The sequence below is a fragment of the Hemiscyllium ocellatum genome, unplaced genomic scaffold (assembly GCF_020745735.1).
Source record: "Hemiscyllium ocellatum isolate sHemOce1 unplaced genomic scaffold, sHemOce1.pat.X.cur. scaffold_421_pat_ctg1, whole genome shotgun sequence".
Lineage (NCBI taxonomy): Eukaryota > Metazoa > Chordata > Chondrichthyes > Orectolobiformes > Hemiscylliidae > Hemiscyllium > Hemiscyllium ocellatum.
The window spans coordinates 425,607-441,562 of NW_026869009.1; the positions used below are offsets into that span (position 1 = coordinate 425,607).

At 45.9% G+C, this 15,956-nt stretch overlaps 1 long non-coding RNA gene across 1 annotated transcript; it reads right to left on the reverse strand.

Annotated features, from left to right (window-relative positions):
* Positions 1-482: 482 nt before the first annotated feature.
* Positions 483-15,075, reverse strand: LOC132813647 (uncharacterized). Its single transcript, XR_009644115.1, has 4 exons — positions 14,970-15,075; positions 10,893-11,048; positions 7,090-7,534; positions 483-1,258 (listed from the first exon to the last, which is right to left on the reverse strand). It is a non-coding gene; the product is annotated as an uncharacterized LOC132813647 (long non-coding RNA).
* Between the last annotated feature and the right edge of the window lie 881 nt (positions 15,076-15,956).

Genomic DNA, 15,956 nt, shown 5'->3' on the forward strand with positions numbered 1-15,956 from the left:
GTGTGCATCAAAGCTCTCGATGCCTTCAGATAGAGGTGGGCACCGCAGGGGCTTTATCACCATCGCTGCCTCCTCACCCCCAACTCTACTTTGATTTGGTCCCTTCCCATTTTGTCATTTGTAATGGTTTGCTTTGCCTGTAAGGAGCGTTGATTATAAATATTCAATTGGTTACACGGGTGGTTTACTGCTGGTGATTATATGTTAACCAAAACCCAAATGGCGTAATGATGATGTTGATGGTGGGAAGGTTGCTCAGCCATGTGTGATAACATTTCTGGGTAGGAGAAATGGAGAAAAAAAAGAAAGCTTCACAGCTCACAGAATGAGAACTAAAAATCAGCTCAAACAAACCAAAGGTTCAGACAGGGAGGCAATATTTCCCTGGAGTTTGAGTAACTGGAAAATGATGGTGTCCGTGGATAGACAGGATTTATCTTACAGGGCTATTGAAATTTTAAAAAACTGTTACATTCAGATAGTTTCAATTCATTTCTTTTAGTTTTATTTATTGTGGAATAAACAGCTACAACATTTTAAAAACAAATTCACAAACCTTGTGTTAAAGATAAATGTTAAATAAAATCCATCAAACCGTCCCTCACTGAAAACTGATGTGGAAGTGCATTCGCCTGCAGAATCCCTGCCCTGCCCACTTCTCACTACCCAGGCTCCATGGCTGTATATATACCTGGGAGATAGCAGCAGGAGGCTATTCGGCCTTTCAATCCTGCTCCACCATTCAATGGGTAACAGCTGACCATCCAGCTGTCTCCTGTTCCTGCTGTGTTCTAATCCCGTTTTATGACTCTACCTCGAAGAACTATATCTGAGTCCTCCTTGAGCTTCACTGCCTTTTGTTCCAGTGATGTTGCGGTGTTACTGTGTGGGTGTAGGCAGGGGTGATGTGATGGTGCTGCCTCCTGGAGGATGCACTCAGCGTCCCTCACCATCCTGCAGTAACATCAACGGGGTTTCAGCAACTAGAGATAGAAACCGTTTCCAGGATATGGGCATCACTGGCTCAGCCAGCATTTATTCCCCATCTCTAGTTACCCTTGAGAAGATGGTTGTGAGCTGCTGTTTTAAACCATTCACAGTCCATTTGGCGCAGAGAGACCGACAATGCTGTGAGGAGAGGGTTGCAGGATTTTGGCCAAGTGATTCCCCATGTTTGGTTCTTCAAATGCTGGTTAACTTAATCACAATCTGCACATGGCTTTGAGATTTCAGTCTGCAATCTTCACCATCTAGCACCCTGTATAAAGGAATATGTACAGATTAGAAATTCAGAACAGACAATTCTAGTTTCTCTATATCTTTTTTTCCCCTTTCTTCCACCAAATCTGTTACCCTCCAGCCCACTTACTCTCTCCCACCATTCTGACTCTGCTGTCCCTAATGTACCCACCCCCATTCTCATGGAGTTACTGATAAACAGATCCATGCCACCACTTCCCGTCCCTGGTTAGACTCTGCACCCTTTCTGGGTTCACTTCCTTTCCCTTCAGTTGCTGCAAGTCAATAATGTAACAGCAGAATGAAACAGAAAGGGAGGTGGCAGATCCTGGACAGAAGAGGAACCTTCAGTCTGGGAGAATGGGTCAGATCCTTCTTTGTTTCCCATTGGTGAATTCCCAGCACTATGACAAGTTGGGGATGAACTTGGGCCCATGTGGGTGTGGTGACACTTTGAACCCCCAACCCATCAATACTACAAGCTGATTGGTTCCTCCTCCAGCCAATCACAGTGTCAAATGCTTTCCGCTAATTCCTCCAAAGCACATGCTCCAAAATCCGCCCATATTCTGTACATGTGCAGTTCTGGGCTTCCCCTCACACGCGTGCTCCCTGCCTCAGGGATTGTGGGAGTTTTAGTCCCCATGAAGCCACTGGAGACAAGTTTCTGGATAGTGAATGAAAAGTGGGCTGGAGGGTGTTGTGTATAGGATCCCCATTCAGACACACAGGACTTGTGGGCTGTTACTGGGTTTTACTGAGACATCAGCTTCCACAACCTGATTTCTGACGTAAGGAACATAGATTCAGCCAATTGCTGGGTGGGGAGGTTAATAAGGGGTAGCAGATTTTAAGCAGATGTAGCTCAGTGGTTAGCACTGCTGCCACACAGCGTCAGGGACCCGGGTTTGATTTCAGCCTTAGGCGACTGTGTGGAGTTTACATTTTCTCACCATGTCTGCATGGGTTTCCTAGGGTGCTCGAGCTTCCTCCCACAGTGCAAAGATGTATAGGTTAGGAAGATTGCCTATGCTAAATTACCCACAGTGTCCGTGTATGTGCTGGTTAGGCCATTAACCATGGGAAATGCAGGGTTACAGGGACAGGGTGGGTCTGAATGGGATGCTCATCATAGGGCTGGTGTGGACTCGATGGATAAGTACCTTGTTTCTGCAATATAGTGTCTCTATTCTACTCTCATGAAGAAGAATGAATTGGCTCAATGTGTTGCAAATCTGTGGAATTCCCTATTCAAAATGCGGTGGATGCCAGGACAATGAGCAGATTTAATGAAGAGATACAGATGTTGAATTTGCAATGAGTTGAAGCGTGAGAGAGAGCAGGTGGGAAAATCCAGCTGAGACCAAGGTGAGCTCAATCATCACCGTATTAAATGGTGGGGCTGGTTCGAAGGGCTGCATTGCCTCTCCTGTGCCCAGTGCTCATCTTCTTACGGTAATAACTGGAAAGCTGAATCCAAAACTCACCACCTTCACCAAAGGAGATTTTGGAAAAAGCAGGATAGTCAGGTGGATTCACGTTCCAAACCTAGATAGTGAGGAAGCATGTGGGAGATAGTGATTTTGCAACTTTAAACTGAGTGGAGACAGTGATTTATGGTTTTAGACTGTGTAGTACATTCACACCGTCCAGAATACTCTGTTGTGAATATCTATCCTATACTTTACTACAAAGCCAAGGTCTTTGACAATGAAACGCAAAGCACCCAGGAAACTTCGCCTCACCTCGTAATCTGATAAAAGACTTCTGATAAATCTGGTTGAACTTAGAACACAGCTGGAAAGCTGGAAGATTAGATCCAATCCCAAGATCCAGTGCTTAAACAAAGGAGACTACAATAGGATGAGGCAGAAATTGGCTAATGTAGACTGGAAGCAAAGACTTTACCGTGGGAAAGCTGACGGACTGTGTGGGAATACCAAAGCAATTTTTCGAAATGCTCAGCAAAAATATATATCAGGGAAAAGGAAGGACAGTAGAAAAAGGCACGAATGGCTCAGGAAATAAGGGGAGTCTATCAAATTGAAATAGAAAGCATACAAATTGGCAAAGACCAAGGAGAAACTAGGAGATTAGAAAAACTTTAAAGATCAACAGAAAGCTAGATGGGATTGGGGGAGAAAAGTGATGAGTAACTGTCCTCAGGGCCAGAATAGCAGCTTACACTGCTAGAGGGGAACCTATTGTGTGGGGAACATATGGCCTCTGTAATTGTTGAAGCAATTAATTGTGACCATAGAGATAATCCTGATCAAGTTACAAATCACAGCACACTCCAAAAACTTGTGGTTATACTCTGTTGGATTATAACCTGGCATTGTGTGATTTGTAAATTTGTCCACCCCACCCTAACACCGGCTCTTCTACATCAGAATCCTGACAGACAGCCCCACTGAAACTGAAGCGCCTGTCAGATACCTGATTGAGCCACAGGGATGTGGGGTAGGGGTATATGGTTTAACCACAAAGTGCTAAACTGAACTAGACTTTCTAACTGACCGTTGCCATGGAGATAATACTGAGAGATAGTCTCTGTTGAAAGTCCCAAACCACAAAGGTATAAGAAGGGGAGCTTTACATCGGACAGGCGGGGAGTTACCTGATGCTGCCTGGAGGTGTTTTGCATGTACACTATCCAGGTAACTGCCATGTCCCATCAATAAAGACTCTAAGAGGACCTCTCAGAGCTCTGTGCCTAGTTATTCCTATCCAGCAGGGTTCAGGAATATGAGTACACAGCAGTCAGTCTTCACAGTGGAGGATACGAAAGACATGCCAGTAATTGATAAGGAGACTGAGGAAGGTGAGGACCAAGAAACAACCATTATCACGAAAGCATTAGAGCTGGGCAAGCTAACAGAGTTAAAGGTAGACAAGTCTCCTTGCCCTGATGGGATACGTCCCAGGATACCAAGAGTTAGTGGGAGAAATAGCAGATGCACTTAGAGTCATTGCATCCCTGCAGCAGAGACAGGCCCTTTGGCCCAAACTGGCCCATGTCGATCAGAATGTCCATCCACACTAACCCCATTTCCCTGCACTTGGCCCATCTGCTTCTGACCCTTTCCTATCCATGTATTTGTCCAAATGTCTTTTACCTGTTGTTAATGTACCCACCTCAACCACTTCCACTGGCAGCTCATTCCATATACATACCCCCCTCTGTGTAAAACAGTTGCCCCTCAGCTTCCCTTTTATTCTTTCCCCTCTAACCTTCAACTGATGCCCTCCAGTCCTTGATTCCCTGGGAAAAAGACTGAATGCATTCACCTTACCCATGCCCCTCATGGTCTTATACACTTCTAGAACAGTACCCACTCAGTTTCCTCTGCTCTAAACAAAAATATCCTCGCTCGTCCAACCTCTCCCTATAACTCAGGCCCCTGAGCCCTGACAACATTCTTTTAAATTGTTGTGCACTTTTTTCGGTTTAATAACTGAAACCTACACTGCATTCATCATATTTCCAGTGTTTCCCCACGGCGCTGGAACCGACGTGACGACGCCAATGGATTACAATCCATGATCGAGAATGAACTCCTTTACAATAATCCCGCTTTCATAGTATTTCCCATGGTGCAGGTATCCTTGTGTCTTTCAGGTTGTATGGTTAATTAAAGACTTGTCCTTCTACAAAGCAAAGCTGTGGCTTAATTGTTCCTGGGAAACATGCCATGATTTTTCAGACTTTCAAAAACAAACGAACTCTCCCTCCACAGTCACCACACTAACATGGACTTGGCTGTGTCTCAGTAGTTTTTCCGGTGACACTCTTATTTGGAATATTCGCCCATGGACAGAATACACACCTTTCCTTCCACATGAAGAGTCCAATGAATATTCAGATCGGAACGGATCAAGTAACTATCAAAACTGAAAATGAGGTTCAATTTGAATTTCTCATCCACAAATCTACCCTTTCGGTACCCTACAACTGAGAAAACAACTCACCATATTAATACAAGATGGATCTTTATAAGACAATTATAGTATTAAATTGTAGTTTCATGTTTCCCAAAGTTTTAACTCTCAGTCTAGCAATCTCTTTCTTCTGTGAACTGAAATACAAACCAATCTCCTCACTCCTTCCCTCCACACCCAGTTCTCACACTCTCTCTCCTCTCTTTGAATTCAGTTTCCTAGCTCTTGTCTGCGGACTAAGAACCAAATCAATGAGTCTGACTCTGAGTCCAGCAGGGTGGGGGGCGTTGTTGGTGAATCCTCTGATGACAACCATCCTGCATACATTGCTTCCTGCACACTCTGGCCAAAACCTGTCTTACTAAAATGAACCAAATTAGAACTCGATATGCAGGCCCATCTTTGTCACTTTCCATTAAAACCCTGAATCTTCTCAAAAGAGTTCTGATAACTTTCTACAAAATGCTGCACCACTGATAGCCTGATCACATCTCAGGGGCGCCAGGAAACGGGCCATTCCCCTGGGTCCTGCTCCAAGGGAGAGGAAGATGCCAATGACAGATTAATCCTTCACAAACACAGCCTCCTTCCCAGGCACTGTGCATATTCCCACAATTGGCCAGCACTGTGCCCATACACTGGCCTCCCCTCCTACAGTACGTGCTCCCGATCATACAGGAGTCCGGGAGATTGACAGCAGCTGCTCCCCAATGTATCAGAATCCCGACAGTATGGAAACTGGCCCTTCGGCCAAACAAGTCCATACCAACCCTCCAAACAGTAACTTACACAGACCCATTCCCCTACCCTATATTTACCCTATATTTAACTAATATTATGGGCAATTTAAAATGGCCAATTCACCTGTCCTGCACATCTTTGGGATTGTGGGCAGAAACCGGAGCACCCGGAGGAAACCCGCTCAGACACAGGGAGAATGCACAAATTCCATTTTTGGCTGGAATCAAAACCGGGTACCTGGTGCTGTGAGGCAGCAATGCTAATCACTGAGCCGTCTCTATGGACGGGAAGGGGCAGGGCTGGAGAACTGGGGTAATGAGATTGTAAACAATGAATGAATGTGGAGGACACTGGGGGATGGACAGGTCAGTGAGGGACAGGAGCAGTGTAGCAGCAGGAGGGGATCCTGGACAAACTGAGCAATGGGAGAGTCTGACAGGAGAGAAACTACAGGAAGGTTCTGTTTGGAGGCTGAGGCAGGAACAGCTGGGAGACAGTATGGCCTGGTGGCTTGGGCAGGTTTTCTAATCAGCCTCTTCAAAGATGCTGTTCCTCAACTCTGAGCCCGATCCTCCTGGTCCAGAGGTAAGGACACTGCCACTATTTTCTGGTGGGCAAGGGATACGGGGACTGCCTTTCAAAAAGGAACTCGCCTGTGTTGGTGACATTAACAAGACTCAATACACAGTCACTGACAAAATGCTGGTGTACTTGAACTTCATCCAGAACATTAACACCTATAACTGGGTAACGCAAAACCCGATATACAGAGTTAAATCCTGGATATTAATAACAGATTTGTGCATGGGAAATCATGTCTCATGAATCTGACTCAGTTTTTTTGAAGAAGTAACAAAGAGGATTGCTGAGGTCAGAGCATGGACATGATCTACATGGACTTCAGTAATGTGTTTGACAAGGTTCCTCACGGGAGACTGGTCAGCAAGGTTAGATCGCATGGAGTACAGAACTGGCCCGAAGGTAGAAGGCAGAGGGTGCTTTTCAGGCTGGAGGCCTGTGACCAGTGGAGTGTCACAAGGATCGGTGCTGGATCCACTACTTTTCGCCATTTACATTCATGAATTGGATGTGAACATAAGAGGTATTGTAAATAAGTAGGCAGCTGACACCAAAATGGGAGGTGTGGTAGACAGGGAAAAAGATTACCTCAGAGTACAAGAGGATCTGGATCAGATGGGTGATGGGCTGAGGAGTTCAGGTTAGAAGAATGCGAGCTGCTGCATTTTGGAAAAGCAAACTTTAGCAGGACTTAGTTTATAATAAGTTCCTAGGGAGTGCTGCTAAAGAAAGAGTCCTTGGAGTGCAGGTTTCCTAGTTCCTTGAAGGTAGAGAAGCAAGCAGATAGATTAGTGAAGGCGGCAGTTGGTCTGCTTGTCTTTATTGGTAAGAGCATTGAGTGTAGGGGTTGGGAGGTCATATTGCGACTGTACTGGACATTGATTCGGCAACTTTTGTAATATTCCATGCAATTCTGGTCTCCTTCCTGTCAGATGGATGTTCTCAAACTTGAAAGGGGTCCGAAAAGAAGTCCAGGATGTTGCCAGGGTTGGATAGGCTGTTTTCCCTGGAGCGTCAGAGGCTGTACGGTGACCTGAAAGAGATTTTTAAAATCAGGCCGGACATGGACAGGGTAAATAGACAAAATATTTTCCCTGCGGAGGGGGGAAATACAGAACTAGGGGACTGGGAGGGGAGGGAAGGCAGAGAGGGGGTGGGCGGATCGAGAGGGTTGGGACAGAAATGGGTGGGGGCAGAGGGGGAGATAGAGAGGGGAGGCACAGAAATGGATGGGGACAGAAAGCAGGATTAGAGAGGAGGGGAACAGACGGGGGGTGTACAGCGGGGGCGACCGACGGAGGGGAGAAAGAGACAGGTGTGCGACCGACAGGGGGGGACAGGCCAACAGATTGTGGGATAGACCAACGGGGGGGGGGGGGTGCGAACGACGAGGTGGGGGGGCGACAAAGGACTGACCGACAGAGAGCGGGGGGAACCAGACAGAGTGGGGGGAGACGGGGGAAACAGAGAGGGGGAAGATGGAGAGTTATTTTATAGATCTACAACTCAACCCTGTTTGTGTTTTCTCCTCCTCACCTTACTTCCCTCTGAAGGGCTCAGAACAACTGCATAGTTCCTGGAAAGTGGGGTTTCAGGGAGATCAGGTGCTGAATGTGGCATTTGGGAGAGTGACATTTAATGGAATGCGCTGGTCAATAAATGGACTCTGGTTCGACTCCACTGTCTGTGTGGTGTTTGCACATTCTCCCTGTGTGTCTGGGTGGGCTTCCTCTGGGTGCTCTTAATTTCCTCCCACAAATCCAAAGACATGCAGGTTAGCTGGATTAGCTTTGGGTAATGGTAGGTTACAGAGTTAGGGTGGAATGCTGTTCCGATGTTTGGTATGGTCTCATGGGCCGAAAGGCCTTCTTCCACACTGTGGGGATTCTGTCACTGAGTATAGGGGTTAGGAGGTCACGTTGTGGCTGAGTAGGGCATTGGTCAGGCCAGTGTTAGAATACTGCATTCAATTGTAGTCTCCCTGATTTCAGAAAGATGTTACCGGAAAAGGACTCAACCTCTTAATGGCAAGTTCCTGGGAAGTGTTGACAAACAAACAGACCGTGCAGTGTGGGTTGATAGTTCCTTGAAAATGTGGTTGAAGGTGGACAGGTCAGTGAAGGTGGTGTGCGGTATGCTAGCTGTTATTGGGCAGTGCATTGAGGATAGGAGTTGGGAGATCAGGTTTCGGTTGTACAGTTTATTGGCTTGGCCACCTTTGGAATCCCCAGACTGCTTTCAATTCCAGTCTCCCTCTTACAGGAAAGATGTTGGGAAATTTGCAAGAGTTCAGAAAAGTTTTACTAGGGTGTTGCCAGTATTGGAACATTTGAACCATAGGGAGAGGCTGAATAGGCTGAGGCTATTTCCCTTCAGCACTGGACACTTTAGGTGGCTTTATCGAACTTTATAAAATTATGAGGAGCTATGATATGGTGACTAGTCATGGTTTCTTTTTTCCCAGGGTAGTGGAGAACAAACGAATAATGTAAATCTTTTTCCCAAGGTGGGAATGACAAATTCTAGAGGAGAGATGGCTAGTTTAAAGGATATGAAAACCGAACCAACTGCAGATGCTGTAAACCAGGAAGAGAATCAGAAGTTTCTGGAAAAGCTCAGCAGGTCTAGCAGCAGGTGTGAAAAGAAATTAGAGTTAACGTATCTGAGGAAGGGTGACCAGACCCGAAACTTTAACTGAGTTTTCCTCACAGATGCTGCATGACCTGCTGAGCATTTCAACATCAGTGGAAGTTTAAAGGGAGTGGTTTGGAGTATATACCCGAGAGGAACTTTATGGAGTTTATAAATTGAAGTGAGACCACATCGGGGAGTAATGACAGAAGTTTTGGTCCCTTTAGTTAAGGAAATACATCATTTCATCAGAGGCATTTCACAGAAACCTGACTGGGATGATCCATCGTTTGCAGGGATTATCTTTTAAGAAAAGGCTGAAGTGGTTGGGACTCCACTCACTGGATTTGGGAAGAATGAGAGGGGATCTCATTGTAACATGAAGGATTCTTAAGGAGTTTGACAGGGTAAATACTGAGAGGATGTTTCCCATCATGAGGGAGTCTGGAACCAGATTCTGGGTCAGTCACGGAATCACGGGTTCTGTTTTAGATTCGTCAAGATTAAGGCAACACCGACACGGGTAAGGGGTTTCAGTAGCAATGGAGCTGGGGTGAAGTGGAGACAAGCAACATTTTAGAGATTGGAATTCCTGGTGTTTGTGATTGTGTAGACGACTGATCAGAAGGTCACCTTGGGGTTACAGTTATGACAGCAATATTGTGAAGAGTGTGGTTCTGTCTCAGACAGTTTCCAGGGAGAGGGAGGGGCTCAGCAATCAGGGAAAGGAATTTGTAATAGCAACTGAAGGCAACGAGATTAACCACTACAATGTTTCATTGGAGGAAACTGCAGCCAATCGCCTAGTGGGAATGTGATGAGCAGTTTGATAACTGAGTAATGGAGAGGGATGATGGGGAGGGAGAGCTGGGCATTGTCAGTGTACATGTGAAACCGAACACGGTGCTTTTGGACGATGTCACCTCCTGGCTGTATGTAGGTGAGAAACAGGAGGGACCAAGGAGAGATCCTTAAGGGACACCACATACAAGGAATTCAGAAAGGAAAGGGAGAGTCGGGATGGAGTATGTGTTTGCACCAATGGTGGGTCAAATTTTTTTTGTAGCAGAATGGGAGAGAAGGACATAAAGAGAAAAGACAGACAGATAGAACAAGGAACAATATTTGTGAATTGGTGAGGGGGAGTGGTGAGGAGGCAGTGCAGCCCAACTCCAAAAACACTATTTCTACATCAGTGACATCACCCAACTCACCCTAGTCTCAGCTCATTTACTGAAATACTCGTCCATCCCTGTGTTATCTCCAGACTTCGTTAGAAAACACACTCTTGGCCAGCCTCCCACATTCAACGTACATGCAATCTCAAGAGTATCTAAAACCCTACTGTCCAAGTGCTCACTTGCACCAAAACTTGTTGATCCACCAACAAGCAACAATTTAAAATACTCACCCTTGATGTAATTCCTGGCTGTGAACATCCCTGTCTCCCTGCACCACACAACCTGTGAGGCCCCGACAACTCAATTTCTTTCAGACTCCCAACGATGTGTTTATTCATTGCTTCACCTGTCTGGCTGTTTCTACTGTTGCCAAGGCAACACTGTCTGGAATTCCCACCCTAACCCTCTCAGACCTGCTTTCCTCCTTTAAGGTATTCCTGAAAACCTGTTTATTTGGCAATTCTTTTGATCACCTGACCTTATATCCCCATCTGTGGCCTTATGTCAGAAGCTCTCAATAGTATTTTTGTGGAATTGTAAACGTGATAAAAAAACAAACTGTTGTTGATTTACACATACATTGTCAACTCTTCACTGTCGCTGAGTGAATAATCTATAACAGCAGTTACCCAACCACATTGTGGGAGCACCTTCACCACATGAACTGCAGCTGGACAGGAAGTCAAACATCACCTTCTCCACAGGCAATGGGGCTTTGGCATTAATCACTGGAATCTGTGGAGAGAGAAACACACAGTTGATATTTCAGGGAGTGTAAAATGCATTATAATGGAGGGAAAATGGGGCAGAATTTGGATTTTCAAATGTGTGTTTTACAATGTGCACTACGTTCTGTAAAACCTCTCATTCCATACTGTGAAAATTTCCTTCTCTTTCTGGTCAATACGTCTTTCCTTTCCCCTGCCCTGCACCTTCACACATTTCCAATGCCTTGGCCACAACAACACTGTGCTGTCAGTGAAGTTTATCACGTGGTTGAGTATTGTCCCGCCCCTCATTCACTCCGATTGGTTGAAGGAACAACTAGCACCTCTAGCCCCCGTTCCCCCACTGACATCAATAATCGGAGGCCCATTGTGGGCTGGAGCATGCTCAGTGCTTCCTGCTTTTGCTGCTGTTCATCAGGTATAAGAGAGAGAGGGGTCATCCCTGTTTCTCCTGATGTCAGACAATAACAGCAACTACCTGCATTGTATGGAGCCTTTCACATTGACAAATCTCCTAAAATGCTTCACGGATGATGGAAACGTTGATTAAAGAGAACGATTTTTAGATACATCTTTAAGGTGGACAGAGGGGGTTAGGGAGGATATTCCAAAGGTTTGTGTACTGGGCAGCTCCAATTGTGGAGTGATATAGGTGGGCAACAGCTTACAATGGAGACAGTTAGGGGCTAACCATAGGTTAAGAACCCCATGTCGAAGCCCCATACCCCACACACCAGGCCTTGTTCTCACAGCCTGTCATCACACACTACCTATGGTTAGCCACTAACAGTCTCCATTAACAGCTAGTCACCCTCCCCCGGCCAGATCGTTATCCTTTATCCAACTGTTCTTCTCACTCTATCCCCACCTATCCTTTACTCCTTATATCCTCCCCCCACACTATCTTCTGCAAATAAACTGACTTTTTTTCCTCAGTAACATCTGTCCTGTGGAAGGGACACCGGATCTTAAACTTTAACTCTGATTTCTCATCACAGATGCTGCCAGACCTGCTGAGATTTTCCAGAACCTCCTGGTTGTTGTTTCTGATTTACAGCATCTGCAGTTCTTTTGGTTTTAATTTACCGGGAGTTTGTAATTCAGGTCCTACAGCCTCTGTCCCAGTCCCTGCTGTCTCTCCCACCCCCACCCAGTGACACTGCACCTGCACAGCTCATGGACAGGTGTTGGCTTGCTGGCCACACCCCTGATTCACTCCCATTGGCTGCAGGGGAACACAGACTCTCCTCCTATTGGTCTGGAGCTGCCGTCAATCAGCCGGGCACCATTGCCATGAGAGTGGTTGACTCCTCCCTCTCTCTGCCCTGGGATGAGCTTCATCATTCACAGTGAATAGAGCAGTATCACAGAACACAGGGGCTGGGGGCTATTCAGCCCATTGGGGCTGTACTCTCTCTCTCTGGAGATGCTGCAAATCTGTCCCAAGTACCCTCCCATGAGCCCATAGCCTCCCAAATCTTTCCTTAAAAAGTAAAATTCCAAGTCTGTTTCAGAATACCTGCTGAATCTGTGTCGTTCAGACTGTTCCAGATGCTCAGAACTTACTGAGTAAAATAGCGTTCACATTTTCACCTTGTATTATTTGCCAATTACTTGAAAATAGTTACTAAAAATTGTGACAGTGTTACCAATTCCTCTCTCTCTCTGTAAATTCAAGACCTTGCAACCAAATCTGCACAAGAGCGAAATCACTGCTTCACTTTCTCAGCTCCAAGGATAATTATCTGTGCTTCAGCTAGCTCTGCACAAAAGAGAGGAATGCATCTTAAATTATCAACATCAAAGAAACAGACCTCCGGTCCAATTCGTCCGTGCCAACGAGGAATCCTAAACTAATGGATTCCCATTTACCAGCTATTAGTCTGTATCCATCAAAACCCTTCCTATTCATGTACCCAATTGGAAGCCTTTTAAAAGTTGTGATTTTTATCAGCCTCCACTACTTCATCTGGTAGCCCCTCCCATACACACCCCACACTCAGCTTGAAAACGTTGCCACTTAGATCCCTTTTAAATCTTTGCCCTCTCAACTTAAACCCATGTGCTCTAGTTTTGGACCCACCTAACCTGAGGAAATAGGACGCCAGCTGCTCACCTTATCCACGCCCCTCGTGATTTTATAAGTCTCCATGGAGACACCTCTCAGTCTTTGACTCTCCAGAGAAAATACCCCCAGCCTATTCAGCCTCTCCCTGTAGGCCAAATCCTCCAATCCTGGTAACGTTTTTGTAAATCTTATCCAAACCTTTTCAAGTTTCACAACATCCTTCCGAGAACAGGGAAATTCAAACTGAAAACAGAATTCCAGGAGGGGCTTAACCAACGTCCTGTCCAGCCACAATATGACGTCCCAGCTTCTGTATTCAATGCATTGACCAATAACGGAGAGCGTTAATGGCGTCCCATTTGCCAGAGGTTCACCCTTATCCCTCTAAATCCTCCCTCTTCATGTACCCAATCAGATGCCTGATTCCAAGAACAGCGAGATTGGAACTGAAAACAGAATTCCAGAAGACCTATAATCAGTGCCCTGTCCAGCCACAATATGACATCACAACAGCTGCATTCAATGCACTGACCAATAACGGGGAGCGTACCAAATGCTGCATTCACTACCCTGCCTACCTGTGACTCTATTTTCAAGGAACTATGAACCTGCACTCCAAGGTCCCTTTGTTCAGCAACGCCCCTCAGGACTTTACCATAAAGTGTATAAGTCCTGCTCTGATTTGCCTTTTCAAAATACAACAGCTCACATTTATCTAAATTGAACTCCGTCTGCCATTCCTTGCTCCAATGGCCCATCTGATCAAGATCCTGTTGTATTCTGAGCTAACCTTCTTCACTGTCCATGACACCTCCAATTTTGGTGTCTTCTGTAAACCTACTGACCATACCTCATATATTCACATCCAAGTCATTTATTTAAGGGCCCAATATCCATCCCTGCAGCACACTGCTGCTCACAGACCTCCGGTCCGCAAAGCAACCCTCCATCATCCTCTGTCTCCTACTTTCAAGGTAGTTTTGTAATGGCTTGCTCTCTCGGCATTCCATATTATCTAACCCTGCTAACCAGTCTGCTTTGTGGAACCTTGTTGAATGTCCATATCAACAGCATTCACCGCCTTCCTTATTCAATTTTTTCATCACTTCAAAATACTCACTCAAGTTAGTGAGACCCAATTGTGCATGTACAAAGCCACATTGACTCTACCTGATCATTTCTGTCCAGCTGCGCCTTCCTTGTTCGGTCCACACCCTTCCACCAACCCACGCTCCACACCCTTGACCCTCCCTTACCACCACGGGAGATGTAAAATATGTGGCCACACCTCCCTCTGACCTCTGTCCAAGACCCCAAAATGATCTTTTCACATCAGGCAGAGATTTGCCTACACATCCCAAAACCTCATCTTCTGAATATGGGAAATTTAACATGGTTCATCCAACTAAACTACACATCTTTGGACTGTGGGAGCAAACTGGAACACCCGAAGGAAATCCTCACAGAAACTGGGGAGAATGTGTCAACTCCAACACAGACAGTTGCCCGAGGCTGGAATCAAACCCAGGTCCCCGGTGCTGAGGAAGCAGCAGAAACCACTGAGCCACAATACTGTGGGATCTTTGATGCTGATGCGCTGCCCCACTAATACCTCAGTCACTCACCCTGCCTCATTTCCTAAGAGGCAGCGATGATGGAGTGAAATTAGACAGTTAATTCAGAGACCCAGATAACGTTCTGGGGACCTGGGTTTGAATCCCATCACGGCAGATTTTGGAACGTGAATTCAATAAATATCTGGAAAAAATAATCTAGTGATGACAGGAATCCATTGTCAATTGTTGGAAAAACCAATGTGGCTCACTCATGACCTTTAGGGAAGGAAAATTCCATCCTTACCTGGTCTGGTCTGCATGGGACTCCAGACCTATAGCAACGCAGTTGACTCTTAACTGCCCTCTGGGTAAACGCAGCAATAAATGCTGGCCGAGCCAGTGACAGTCTCATCCTGTGAATGAATAAAGAAAACAGGCCATGTTTTGTTCCTTCTCTAGTAGGTACATCCTACAAACTCAATCAGAAACGTTCTCGTCCACACTGAACAAATACCTTTCCATCCAAGCCCTTAACACTACAGCACTCTGAGGCTATGTTGGTAAAGTTAAAACCCCTTATCATTGCATCCATATTATTCTTACAGATATCTGAGGTCTCCTGGTAAAATTGTGTCTCAATTCCCTGCTGACTATTGGGAGAGGGTCTATAACACAATCCCAGTAGGATGGTCATCCCTTTCTTATTTCTCAGTACCAACCAAATAACTTGCCTGGATGTACTCCCAGGAATATCCTCCCGAAGCCCAGCCATAATGTCATACTTAATCAAAAACACCTCTCCCACTGCGCTGTTGGTCCCTTTCTATCCTTACTATAGCATCTATACCCTGGAACATTAAGCTGCTAGTCCTATCCATCCCCGAGTGATGCCTCTGTAATTGCTGTAATATCCCAGTGCCATGTTCAAAACCATACCCTGAGCCCACCTGCCTGACCTGTCAGGTCCCTTGCACTGAAATAAATGCAGTGCAACTGCTCCGTCGCACCTCATTGTGACTTGCTCTTGCCTGCCTTGACAGTCTGACCGGTGAACAGTACCAGCCTCAGACTCACCTCCTTTCTCACTATCTCTTTAGGATTACCCCGACTCCCTCACTGGTTTAATGCCTCCCGAGTGGCGCTAGCAAATCTCCCTGCTCCTCAGGACCCCATGCTTTCCCCTTCCTATGTCATTGGTACCAATGTACAATGTCCTCCCACTGGTTATTTTCCCTTTTGAGAATATTCTGCTCCCTCTGAGAGACATCCTTGACACTGGCACCAGGGCATC